General features: G+C 40.7%; 1 protein-coding gene and 1 long non-coding RNA gene across 4 annotated transcripts in view; one reads left to right on the forward strand and one right to left on the reverse strand.

Annotated features, from left to right (window-relative positions):
- Nucleotides 1-13944, forward strand: part of pdgfd (platelet derived growth factor d) — a 125968-nt gene that overhangs the window by 43588 nt on the left and 68436 nt on the right. The gene's annotated exons all lie outside the window — the stretch shown is intronic.
- Nucleotides 1271-10961, reverse strand: LOC132390759 (uncharacterized). The gene is made up of 3 exons (XR_009511001.1): nt 10931-10961; nt 2169-2280; nt 1271-1330 (listed from the first exon to the last, which is right to left on the reverse strand). It is a non-coding gene; the product is annotated as an uncharacterized LOC132390759 (long non-coding RNA).

The following is a 13944-nucleotide window of genomic DNA, read 5'->3' on the forward strand; positions in this document are numbered from 1 at the left end:
TGCAGGAACACTGATGACTAAGTTTGTGCCTGTAATTGATAAAGAACTTAATTCTCGACCTCTGATTTGCCTTGGCCATGTGGTTCACAATTCTCCCAGGCTGACTGTGAAGCTGAAGAAATCAAAGGAGCAGTCAGCACAGTGCCAAAGAAGATGACCTCATTTTTGTTATGATATAACTTGCCTTATAAAAGTACTGCAGTTTAGGCTGCTGAATATGCATATCTCAGTAAGAGATAGAATCTCCTGACTTACTCATCCTCAAGAATGTGCACGCAGGAGCACACCAGCTCACAAGCTGTTCCGTCATCCAGTCTGCAAGCTGCTGCTCCATCTAAGGAAGAGTCAGTTGCTCTCAAAATGGGCTCATCAACCGCCAGAAAACCAAACCAAGAGCAAGTCATGCAAAGAAGAAGAAGAGGGCCAGTATGTGTCCTGTCCAACACATATTGTTTAACTTGGTTTCAGAAATGAAGAGTGCTAAGTATAGGAGTAAATAGGAGTCACAACACCATAGGCTTAAAATAAAAATTCGAGGAAATAAGGATTCTAAACTCTGATTTAGAAAAATGAATAGCTTAGCAAAACAAAAGAGAATCTGGACCAAATTAACTGCACACAAAATCTAACAAAACAGTTGATTGATGAGCAGAGGTAAATCTTAAAATATAATATACTATAACTTTAAATGATACATCAAGTATGGAATTGCATCTTAAATACAAATTTTAAATTCAAATAATCTCAAAAACTAGCCTGTTAAAATTCAGTTCAATAACATCATATAACAAAATCAACAACATCATTGTCCTTCCATGCTTTGACACGCTTGCCTTTGGATTCTCTGCTATGCTGCCTGCTCAGTCCTTTCATCTTTATATTAGTGAGCAACATACTTGTTTGATGTCACCCCAGAAGCATTTTGGTGAAGCAAAATAAATGTAGCAAGGAAGTGAGGCGACATGATGAGCTTATGCAAAACATAAGATGCTAAAGGACATCAACAAGTCAGGCAGCATCTATGGAGGGGAATAAACAGTTGACATTTCGAGCTGAGACCATCGGGAATGAAAAGGAAGGGGAGGGGGTTGAAGTCCCTACTCTACCTTCACTTTCTGGTTTCTTCCCCCTTCCTTTCGAGTTCCGATGAAGGGTCGTGGCCCAAAACTTCAACTTTTTATTCCCTACTGTAGATGCTGCCTGACCTGCCAAGTTGTCCCGCATTTTGTGTATTTTGCTCCAGATTTTCAGCATTTGCAGAATCTCTTGTGTTTGTTCCAAGCTTAGATTCCAGTTGTAACTGTGTAGCTTCGGGCCGAAGACAGGAAAGCTGCTTTTAAACAAAAATAACAAAAACAATCCCAATGAATGCAGTAAGTGTAGTAAGGTGGTGAAGTGAGGAATTGAAGGAATTCGAAGAAAGACTGTTGAATGATAAGGGAATCATGAATAGCTTTTATGAAGTGAAAAAATGTTTGAAGAGAAGTTTGGTCCTTGGGATGATTGTGGTTAATCTAATGTTGTAAGATAAATGTTTGGCAGTTATTTAAGTACATATTTTCCATCAGATTTTTGATATAGTAGAAGGGAATTTGAACAATTTAATGAAGATACTTTTGTTCCTAAATAGAAGCAAGTGTTGGCAGGTGTTCAGTTTGTGGTTTATGACTGCCCAAGAAGGGGTTTGGGCAACACAGTGAGTTGGTGGAAGAAAAGAAATATGTTACGAATATGTAATAGCTGTTTTCAAATGCCATAAACACCATCTGTCCACTGGGAGCATATAACAATTTAATAATATCACAATTTACTAATAATATTGGACAGAGCAACATCGAAGGCAATTTAAATGTAGCATGATTCTTCTTTTCAAAGCTGCCATGAAAGGCAGCCTGAGTATTCAATTACAAGGCTAGCTTTGCAGAAACTAGTTCCTTTTGTGCTTCATGTTTAAAAATTAACCCATATGAAATGAGTGGTACAATGACACAGTGTGGCAGAGCCCGTGAGCTGTCCTGTTGTCCTTGTTTATGCCATCATGGCAAATTTTACACAGGGAGATCAGGAACGAAAGCCACCTCTCCCTAAACAGGTCATTTCTCAGAAAGGTGTAATGTGTGGCATTGGAGAGAGAGAAAGGAAAGAAAAATATTTACTTGATAACTTACCCCCTGCAGAAAGAAATGTTAGTCCCAACGCAGTGGTTGATATTCTGGACTGTTTCCCAGGCAGTGTTTCAATGCAAGATCAGAGGATGAGAGCGCTTTCATGCTGGACTTGCTAAAGGATAGGAATTTTTAAAAAGAAAACAGTCAGAAACTCTACATTCCTATGGCCAAACACGAGCCAGGGGAATTATTTTTCTGTTAGTATATCAGCAGACTGATGCTTACACTATTTACATATATCTTCAGATGTTTCAATTTGAGTGAGAATGGCAGTAGATGCCTTTTTTTTCTTATTAACCTCTGTGGTTTTTAAAGAAACTAATCAATGTTTTCACTTCTGCTCCATAATAAACATGCCCACCTCCGTAGCGTTGCCTCCAGCCCTACCACAACCAACCTGACTTTTGTCATGTCCAGACCTGGCTACTTCAGTGTTTTCCTGGGCAGCTTCCCATCTTCGTAACATTCAGTCAAAACTCTATTGCCTGTTTTCTATCCCTCACCAGGTCCTGTTCACCCACCACCACTAACTTCATTTGGCACCAAGTGTATTACATTCAGCTGGTGCCCTGAATCCAGCACAGTCGCTGTGCCTACACAGCTCATATCATCCTCTGTGTGGAATTTGCATGTTTTCCCTGTGACCATTTGGGTTCCTTCCAGGTGCTCTAGTTTGCTCCCACCTCCCAAAGATTACTAGGCTTCTGTAAACGGACTATAATGTGTGGGTGAGTGGTAAAATCCAGGGGTGGGAGGAGGGTATTGATGAGAATTTAGGGAGAACAGAAAAATGGTTTAATGTAGAATTAGCGTTAATTGCTGGTGATTGATGAATCAGGGGGTTAAAAGCCTGTTTCTGTGCTGTATCTCTGAATGACTCCACACCCACTTCATTGCACTCAGATTGACCTGGTTTTCTAATCACATTATGGATGCTTTTCCCCATACGCAGGGCATATCTTTATTACTCGCTGATGTTGCTATTCATCGCACCTCTTGCATAACATAGAAAGATTCGTAGAAGCAATCAGCCCACCGAGTTTCTGCCAGGAATCAGAGTCCTGCTCCTTCAGTTCTTTCCTCTAACCTATTCTCTTTCACGTGCAACCATTCCTGATTCTCCTGCCTACCCGACAGATGGCGTAATTAGAGTAGCTAATTAAACTGCCAGTCAGCTCCTCTTTGGGATATGGGAGGAAACTGGAAAACCCAGAGAATGCGCGAACTCCACACAAGCAGCAACAGTGCTCAGGCTAGAACCCAAATGGCTGGAGGTGTGAGGCAGTAATTCTGCTGGCTGTACCACTGTGCTCCCTGAGAATATCTAGCCCACTTTTCCTGTGCTTTTTGTATTCTGCGTTGGTGCTGTGCTTCCCTTTGGCCTTCCTGCCACTGCCTCTAAGGAGTTTGTACCTTTTCCCTATAACCGCATGGGTTTTGCTCCAGGTGCTCCATTTTCCTCCTACAATTCAAAGAGGTTAACTAGTCTTTGTAAATTGTCTTGTGTGTAGGTTAGGCTGAAATTGGGGGGTTGCAGGGTGGCACAGTTCAAAGGGCCAAAGGGCCTGCTATTCTGCACTGTATCTCAATCAATCAATAATCTTGAGCATGGCTTGAGATAGTTCCAGAGCCTTGCATGTCTCTGTGCACAAACTATTGTTCATGTAGTAAATCTTTCATCAGAGTAGATTCTTTGACATCATAAGCAATTCAGTGTCTATTGAATGAGCCCGTCAAATCTGCCAAACTGGAGTAATCTTTGATCTAATAAAGCCAACTAGTTGATTTCTAGGTGTGTTAAAATGACCATGTCAAATACCTAATTCATGCTTCAAGGTTTCATTCACATTTTCTGGTATCATACAGTTTCCTTCCCCTGAGGTAAGGTATCTTTATTGTAGTGTATTCTGGTTAAACTCATGTAGCCAACTCTATATGAAGTGTTAAGCATTATATCTGCTTTCTCTATTATTCAGCCTATAACTGAATTGGAAATCCAGCCGCCTTGCTACCTTCATTTGCTTCATGGCGTATTCCACATGAAACATACACGTATTATCTTAATTGAGAGGGATCCCATCTGTGGCATTTGGTACATCAATATAAGCACAACATTGAAAGGTTTATATCGACCAGTACTCCTGACCCCATGCATTAGTACAGTTCTTTTCTGTTCTGATGGATAGCCAGTAAGTTAAATTAACAATATCCTGCTTTCAAAAAGGAACTCTAGAGGAAGAGAGTCAATGTTTTAGGGTTAGTGTGATTTAGCATGAAATCAGGCCCTTCAGATCAATGCTGACAAAGTGCCCACCAAAGCCAGTCCTATTTGTCCCTACAAATCTTTCCTAATTGATTGCTACTGATCGGGAGATAAGAGGTCAGTGCAGCGAAGTGGTGGCGAGGGTAATCTTATTGAATAGTGAAGCCGACAAGAGGGGCTGAATAGCCTAATGCTACTTTTACTCCTTATTTTCTTATGTTCTTGGGTAGAATTCTTGGAGGGGTACACACTTAACATGATATTATCTGCAGAACAGAGTTGATTCACCTAAAGGAGTGTCCACTCATTCCTTATTATATTACAGTGCAGTATTTCACCATGTTTTTTCCAGTAATTGATGCTCTTGCCACTATTCATGAAGTCATCATAAAAAGAAACAAAATGATCTGGGTTGTTCTAATGTTGGGAATCCATTTATGAAGAAATTTCCTTCTGGTCTCAAGAGGCTTACACTTTACATTAGTGCGCAATACACAAGTGTACTAGTAGCATAATTACTTGCCAACATTGTGCTATGAAACAACAAATCCAATTTTAAGACTGCAACAGCTGGAATTCAGATGAAGGTTCTTAGGCAACCCATATAATGATAATCAATGAAGTCTGGTCAGTGTGAAACAATCTGTGGAATGCTTGGGAAAAGATGGTTATACAGTTCTGGAGAGTGGACGGAGATTTATATGAGTGAGGGGTTTGCAAAGTCTGGCTGATAAATGAAAAACAATTAGAGGGCAGGTTTCCATTAATTAAATCTGGAAAAGATACATTAATTCATACACATTAACTGTTACGCATGATAAGGTTACAGATATTTAGTGAATATTATTGCAGACCTGCCAATAATCTATTAAAGTCAGCGATGCCCATTAAAGGAAAAAAAAATCACTGTAGTTTGAATTATGTGGTATAGGAGCAACACACGCAAAATGCTGCAGGAACTCAGGAGGTCAGGCAGCATCTACAAAGAGGAATAAACAGTCGACATTTCAGGCTGAGATCCTTCATCAGGACTGGAAATGAAGGGGGAAGACACAAGAATAATGTGGTACAGGATTTTTAGATTAGGAAATATCCAGCAAAGCACTATTTTTATATTAGAGAGACATTAATTTCTGAAAAGAGAAATGATGAATGTAAGGTAGCAAATGTCAGGCAGTAAGTTATAAAGCAAAAATCCAACCAAACCATTTGGATGATGTGAACTGCAAGGGTATTGCTTATTTCTGTGCAAAATTGACATTCTTCATGGTCCTCGTTTATGTGATTCTTTTAAATGTTGTATTTTTTCCTTAAGCTCATAAATGCCAACTCTAGTGAGAGGCAGCATGAGGTTAGTGAGAGTTAGTGGGGTAAAGATGATCAAAATATGGGAAATGAGCAGTCATGATCTCAGAAGAAACTATGCACTGGAAAATGTTTCAAATAAAGCAATGCTTCTTGTGCATTTAGAGGAATGCAATGTCTAAGGAGAAAATGTTGTATGTGTATGCAGTGGATGTGATTGCGAACTGCATTTTAGGGACATACTGAACACTCCTGACAGCAGCAAGAAAGAATTTGTATTGGCAGGAGCACTTTGCAACTACAGAATAAAAAGGAGCATTTTTATTTAGATAAGACCTGTAATTAGTGATCTTACAGAATGCATGTATTTAAAGCATCAGCACTGAAGTGAGACGCTAATCTCCCTAACTGTAAAAGACATTTGGACATGTAACAAGAGTGAGTGGAGAATTTGAAGACAGTACATGATTTGTAGCAGCTCCTTCCGTAAGGAATGGAGTGATTCCACAAATACTGTCTACACAGCCTGATAGTGCTCTGGAAGTCTAAAGCTATCCCCAGTATACCATCATCTGCAGGAAATGGCAAATGACTTTTAGTTTGTAAACTCATTACTTTGGATTGATCACAGTATGGCCAGAATCAGGGAAGTGAGTACAGGTGAAAGGTTAATGGGCCTGGCAGTCAGACCAACAGGAGAAGCCCCTGGTAAAGTGGGAATAAGGAAAAGGAATCGTCCATGGTCCATGCTTCCACAGCCAGGAAAAGTACTCCCTCAAAGATTTATAATTGTGTAAACCACTATCCAGTTCTTCATCGGCCTTTTCCACTGGGAATCACAGCCTATCAGGTCCCTCTTCACAATTAAAACTTTTCATTCCAAGCAACATCATGATGAATCTCATTTACACCCTTTCCAGTGTCATTACATTCTTCGTATAATGCAGTGACCAGACCTGCACATTGCACTCCAGCTGGGGACTAATTAAAGTTTTATAAGGATGTATTCTATTTTCTATCTAATGAAGGCAATTATCCTGTTTGCTTTCTTCTCTGTCAAGATCACCAGCAACTTTTATTTTTATTTATTTTGAGATACAACATGAAACAGGCCCTGTGGCCCAACTGGCTGCACCACCCAGAAACCCACCTATTTAATACTAGCCCAATCACAGGAAAATTTACTACAATGACCAAATAACATATTAACCAGCACGTCTTTGGACCATGGGAGAAAACTGGAACAGCCAGACGAAACCCATGCGCTCTCAGGGAGAACGCACAAACTCCTTACAGACGGTGCTGCAATTGAGCTCCAAACTTCACAACACCCAGAGCTGTAATAGTGTCGCTCTAACCACTACGCTACGGTTGGTATCTCATTTGCAGATTTATTAATTGTATTCATATTCAAGTCGTTAGTCCTGATGAAGGGTCTCGGCCCGAAATGTCGACTGTACTTCTTCCTATAGATGCTGCCTGACCTACTGCATTCCACCAGCATTTTGTGCGTATTGCTTGAATTTCCAGCATCTGCAGATTTCCTCGTGTATACCATTGATCACCGGCTTCCAATCTCAAAAGCAACCATCCACATCATCCTCTGTCTCCAATTATGAATCCAACTTTCCCTCTTTTTTTAGATCTCAATGGCTCTAATTTGGGTTCCATCCTTCCGTTTGGGTTCCTATTTGTCAAAGGCCTTACAGACAAATCAACTGCATTGTATTAATATTAATATTTTTCACCCTATTCAAACTGTCTAATTCATCAGACAGATTCCCCAACAAAGAAGGCTGTGATAACACTTCCCGACCATTCCTGACCTTTCCAAGTGTAAGTTAATCCTATCCCTCAGAACTTTTTTACCACTAACTTCCATTTTACATGTAAAACTCACAAGCTGGTAATCATTTCACTTATAAGGCAATCCTGAATAATGAGACCACATTTGCTGTTTTTCCTGAATACAGATACCTCATTTGCTGTCCTCTAGTATCTCACCTGCAACAAAGAAAGATGTAAAAATTTCCAAATCCCCAGCAGCCTCCTCCCTTGCCTTCCAGAATACCCTGCGAGCTTATCAGGTCTTAGGTATTTATACATTTTTATTTCTGCTATGATGTCGAGTACATCTTCCTTTAGAATGTTAACATGATCCTTGCACCTTCCTGAAATTTGCAAATGGAATGTCTTTCTCAAATTGTTTAACATTTTATCTGCAGACCATTATATAAATAATGAAAGAACGGATGAGAGACCTGTTCATTCAAAACTGTGGTGATAAAATATAAAGTAAACCTTTATGTTGGATGTAACCAGAAGCCAAGATTTCCAACTGTATACTTTTAGCTCTGCTGACTAGGCACTATCTGAATATCATGTTCTGCAAGGCTCAAAGCATTTCTTTTCTCTCAGCAGAGAAACAAATTAATGGGTCCAACTTGGCGTTGTTGCAGTGGTTTCTGTTTATTTGTGTCATGCCTGAAGTTTATTTTACACTCAACGGCCACTTTGTTAGGTACCTCCTGTACCTAATAAAGTGGCCACTGAGTTATAAATTCATGATCTTTTGCTGCTGTAGCCCATCGACTTCAAGTTGGACATGTTGTGCGTTCAAAGATGCCCTTCTGCACACCATGGTTTAGCGCGTGGTTATTTGAGTTAGAGTCAGCTTGAGCCAGTCTGGCCGTTCTCCTCTGAAATCTTTCAATAACAAGGCATTTGTGTCCACAGAACTGCTGCTCACTGGGTTTTTTTTTGTTTTTCGCACCATTCTCTGAAAGCTCTAGAAAATGTTGTACATGAAAATCCCAAAAGATCTGAGATGTTCAAACTGCCCCACCTGGGCCCAACAACCATTCCATTGTCAGAGTCACTTAGGTCACTTTTCTTCCTCATTCTGGCATTTGGTTCGATGAACAACTAAACTTCTTGACCATGTCTGCATGCATTGAGTTGCCGCACATGATTGGCTGATTTGTTACTTATTAATAAGCAGGTGTACAGGTATGCCTAATAAAGTAGCCATTGAGTGTGTATTGACTTTAAAGAGAAATGTTCGGGGGGTGGTGACTTTTTCCAGTAGATGATTCTTAAAAATCAGGCCATCTCTCATCTTGTACACACCTAGTTGCCTCATCTCCCTTGATGATACTGATTCATGTCTGGTAACTGTTCCTCTGGCATCTCTATTAAATGGCCATGCTTCAGGTGAACGTCTAGACAGTGAATGTTGGTCGGCTAACCAACATTGGATGGGATTACAAGTAGCTCTAATTTTTATTTTTATTCTCCCAAATTCAGAAAACAGTAGTACTGCCCTTCCTCCTGCCCAGACTGAGATCATCTCATCTAACCAAGAAGAAAACCTAAACCTCAGTATTGCCTCACTTCATAGGGAACTTCTCTTGGGATATTTACAGAGAGTGTTCCGTTGTGTTCGTGTCCTAGCTTCCTGGAAACCATGTCTGGTAGAGTAAGACTTCTACTTTTGCAAGAACAATATCATATGAGCCAAAAGTACTGCAAACTGGCAAATTAAATTATTGGATGCAACAAGATTCTTTATGTGCTGCTAGACAGTGGGAGAGTGAATTGAGGTGCCACAGGCTGCATTCTTCATGAAGAACAGACTAGTACAAATTCTTGCCAAACTGTGCACTTTGTAAACATTACTTTTGCAAGAGGAGCTTTGAAAACAAGTGTGAGCAATTCCTTGTGTTCTAACAAATGGAATGCAAATAGTTGCCAATTATTTCCCAAATATTTTATGAAAAAGTCTCCATGTTCTCTGAAATTTATTTTAGTACAAACAATAAGTGAGAAATGAGGCAATTAAAAAAATATGCTGAGTGTCTGTTCTTGTTTTCTTTCACAGACTTAATGTTTAAAGTAAAGCATTGTGTTTGACTAACACAATCCCAAAACATCCATAAGGTACCGGGGCTAAAAATGAGGCAGATAGTCCATGATTTGCCAGTGGATTTTACTGTTTGATCTATAAGATATATCTTATGCTTTACACATTTGAAAGTAGACCCAGAACAGAAGTTATAAGATGCATCATCGCAACAAACTTTGCAGAAGATTATATTTTATGTTTCTAATTAACAGAATACTGTGAAAACAGCAAATTGCAAATGCCAGAAATCTAAAATAAAAACTGAAAATGCTGGAAACATTTAGCAGAATGGGTAGTATTTGTAAACAGAGGAACAAAGTTAATATATTAGGTTGAAGATCCAGATCAATGGTGTATCATAATGTAAAGGCACTTGCTGTAATTTGAAATCACGGTCATGATGCAGTCAGAAATTGATTTCTTTGTATTGTGCATTCCTCTCAGTGCTTTAGATGGAAGACTCAGTCTTTGCTTTATTTCTACTGTATGCTAAGTAATGACCCAGCATGTAATTATGTACTTTAAAATAGTTAAATATGAACAAATTCCTATCAAAAATTGATATTTATGCACCTTTTCACACGCTGAAGCAATACATCATATTTTAAGTAGTTGATGTTTTGCAATTTGACAGACCACATTGTTTAAAGGGACGTGAGCCATCGGCACCCAGTTACACTGCTCACTGGAAATACACTCAAGATAAGGAAGGCAGAAATCCAAGCACATAAATGACTGTGAGTGGTTGTTATGCTAAATTACATGTAAAGTCAACATGGTGTGAGGCCACCTCCTGGAAAATAATTCAAACCTGATAAAAAGTATTAAACTTGTATCACTGCAACTGCAAGACAAGAAGGGGAGAATTGAGTAGACCATGAGCCAGGCAGTATGACCTGGTATCATCTGTTTAACGTCTATTTGAAGTTTAAGTCCCTATCATGTGTGACTGTCAGCTGGACATTGACTTTTTTTTCCCACTTAAATCACTAGCTTATCCTACGTTTCTAGACTCATTATAAGCCATCACATTGTCTCCTCATGCTCCTTAAAAATGCAGTTGGGGTGCAGAGGAATTCTTCATTCATGTTTTGGGGGTGTGAATCCTAAATTCTTTTGACAGTAGTGGTGGAGCCACTTTGAGCTGCTGTGGTCCTTCAGGAAATGAACCATTTGCTGCTACTCTTTCAGTGAATGTACTCTTACAGCACTGGTAGAAAGGGAGTTATAGGTGCTAGATCTGGCCATGATGAAGAAGTGATGATATATATACAAATCAAGATTACTTACAGCTTGGAGTGGAGCCTGCGGCTGGTTCACTTGTTGATGTAGTGCCCTTCCTAGTGATGATGTCCTGTGTTTGAGAGCCGTCCGAAAAACGGAGCTGAGAAACATTGTTTAGGTGCGTGTCGCATGTTACAGACAGAGTGCAGGGAATGAACGTTGGGGGCTACTTTTTCCTGGTGATGTCAAGCTTCTCAAGTGATGTTGCACCTGCACTAATCTAGACAAATGAAGAGCATTTCATGACCTGCCTCGTTGATGGTGACATCACCTCAGGGTGTCAGGAAATGGGAAGTTTCCATGACCAAAGCCCTATTGTTTTTACACCATTCCTTAATCTGCCTTCATATCTGTTCTTCAGTGCCCTGGTGGCTAATGGGGGGGAGAAGGGTTGGTGTTTGTACCACAACCCCATCGATGTGATTGCACTCTTTCGATTTTTGATATGTACCCATGTGTCAGTGGTGAAGAAGGGGAATGCAATGATGGCATTCATTTCTAGAAGTGTAGAATATAAGAGCAGGGATGTGATGTTGAGGCTCTGTAAGGCACTTGTGAGACCACACTTGAGTATTGTGTGCAGTTTTGGGCTCCTTATTTTAGAAAGGATGTACTGACATTGGAGAGGGTTCAGAGAAGATTCACGAGAATGATTCCAGGAATGAAAGGGTTACCATATGAGGAACATCTGGCAGCTCTTGGGCTGTATTCCCTGGAGTTCAGGAGTATGAGGGGGGTTCTCATAGGGACATTCCAAATGTAACAGATTAGATATGGCAAAGTTATTTCCCATGGTAGGGGAGTCCAGGACAAGAGGGCACAACTTCAGGAATGAAGGATGCCCATTTAGAATAGAGATGGCGGAGAAATTACTTTGGTCAGAGGGTGGTAAGCGTGTGGAATTTTTTGCCATGAGCAGCTGTGGAGGCCAAGTCTTTGGGTGCATTTAAAGGCAGAGATAGATAGGTTCTTGATTAGCCAGGGCATCAAGGGGTATGGGGAGAAGCAGGGAGTGGGGATGACTGCAAGAATTGGATCAGCCCATGAATGAATGGTGGAGCAGTCTCGATGGGCCAAGTGACCTACTTCTGCTCCTATATCTTAAGGTCTTATATAGAACATTGTGCATTACAAGCCCTTCCGCCCACAATGTTGTGCCAACCTTGTGACCTAGACTAGAAACTCCCTAGAATTACCCTACTGCATAGCCCTCAACTTTCCTAAGCTCCATGTATCTGTGTAAGAATCTCTTTAAAAAACCCTATTATATCTGCCTCCACCACCGTCGCAGGCAGTGCATTCCATATACTTACCACTCCCTGTGTGAAAAACTTACCCCTGACATCCCCTCTGTACCTACTTCCAAGCACCTTGAAACTAAGCCTCCTTGTGGTAGCCATTTCAGCCCTGGGAAAAAGCCTCTGACTATCCACACAATCAATGCCTCAGTGGACCCATTATGTCCCCTCTAGGTGCAACTGTGATATTGTAACTGATTAGTAGTGCAAATCCACCCCTCTCGATTAGCTCACTATCTTTTCTAAAATATCGAAACATTTGGACATAAAGCACCAATTCCCGTCCCTCTCTTAACCCAGTCTCTGTAATGGCCACACCAACATAGTTCCGCATACTGTTCCATGCTCTGAGTTCATCAACTTTCCCCATAATACACCTGGCATTAAAATACACAACTTCAAAGTGTCTGTCACATCACATCTATTACTTTGCTCCTGACATTTTTTTACCGGTTCTAACATCTACCCTCTTCTCCATCCCTCCACTTTCTGACCTAATACTCTGGTTCCCATCCACCAGTATAACTAGTTTCAGCCCTCCCCAGTAGCACTGGTGAACCTCCTGACTTGGATATTGCTTCTCCTTCAGTTTAGGTGTAACATGTCCCTCTTGTACAGGTCACCCTTGCCCCAGAAGAGGGTCCAATGATCCAGGAATCTGAATCCCTGCCCCCTGCACCAGTTCCTCAGCCACTGATTCATCTGTACTCTCATTCTGTTCCTGCCCTGACTAGCACGTGACACTAGGAGTAAACCAGAGATTACTACCTTGGAATTCTGCTCTTAAGCCTCTTTCTTAACTCCCTATTCTCACAGTGCAGGTCCTCTTCCCCCTTTCTACCTATGTCATTGGTGCCAATGTGCACCATGACCTCTGGCTGCTCACCTTCCTCCCTAAGAATATTCTGCAGCTGCTGTGAGACACCCTAGACCCTGGCATCTCGGAGGCAGCACATCATCCTAGCTTCTCTGCACAGCCATTGAATCTCCTATCAATTCCCCTAACTGTTGAATCTCTTATCAGTATCGCTTCACCTGGTTTTACTTTTCCCTGCTGAGCCTCGGTACCACTGGCCTGGCCTGCTGCTGCTGTGCCCCGACAGATCATAACCCCAGCGGTATCCCAATTTGTTGCTGCAGGGAATGGACACAGGGGAACTCTGCACTGACTGCTAATGTATGTGGCTGTTCCTCATTCATCAGTGTTGACTTTGGATGTTAATGGTGGAAACACAGTTTGCTCAGCTGCTGCAAATCACCTGAAAAGCAGCAAAGTTGAATCCTTGTCATGTAGTGTTCAAATCTCAAAGTAAATTTATTATCAAAGTCAATATTTGTAAATGTATACAACTCTGAGATACAGTTTCTTGTGGGCACACTCAAGTAACCATAATAGAATCAATGAAGGACCATGCCAACAGGGTGGACAAGCAGTGTGTAAATGCAAATACAAAAAGAAGGAAAAAATTAATAATAATAAATAGAAATTAGAAACATTCTAACACGTTACAGGATCCTGCAGCAGTTTCTCTCAATCTGATTACTCACACAGGCATAACCAAGTGGTTATGCATCATCATCATTCACCAGAATGCATTATGATGCAAACTCATTAAAGACACCATACCTTACATAAATACAGACATGACCCAGTTTTAGAGTCAGACTCCTGCAAATTATATTATGGCTGATCCATTATTACATGTAGGACAATCCATAATA

Source organism: Hypanus sabinus, chromosome 3 (assembly GCF_030144855.1).
Source record: "Hypanus sabinus isolate sHypSab1 chromosome 3, sHypSab1.hap1, whole genome shotgun sequence".
In the NCBI taxonomy this organism is placed as follows: domain Eukaryota; kingdom Metazoa; phylum Chordata; class Chondrichthyes; order Myliobatiformes; family Dasyatidae; genus Hypanus; species Hypanus sabinus.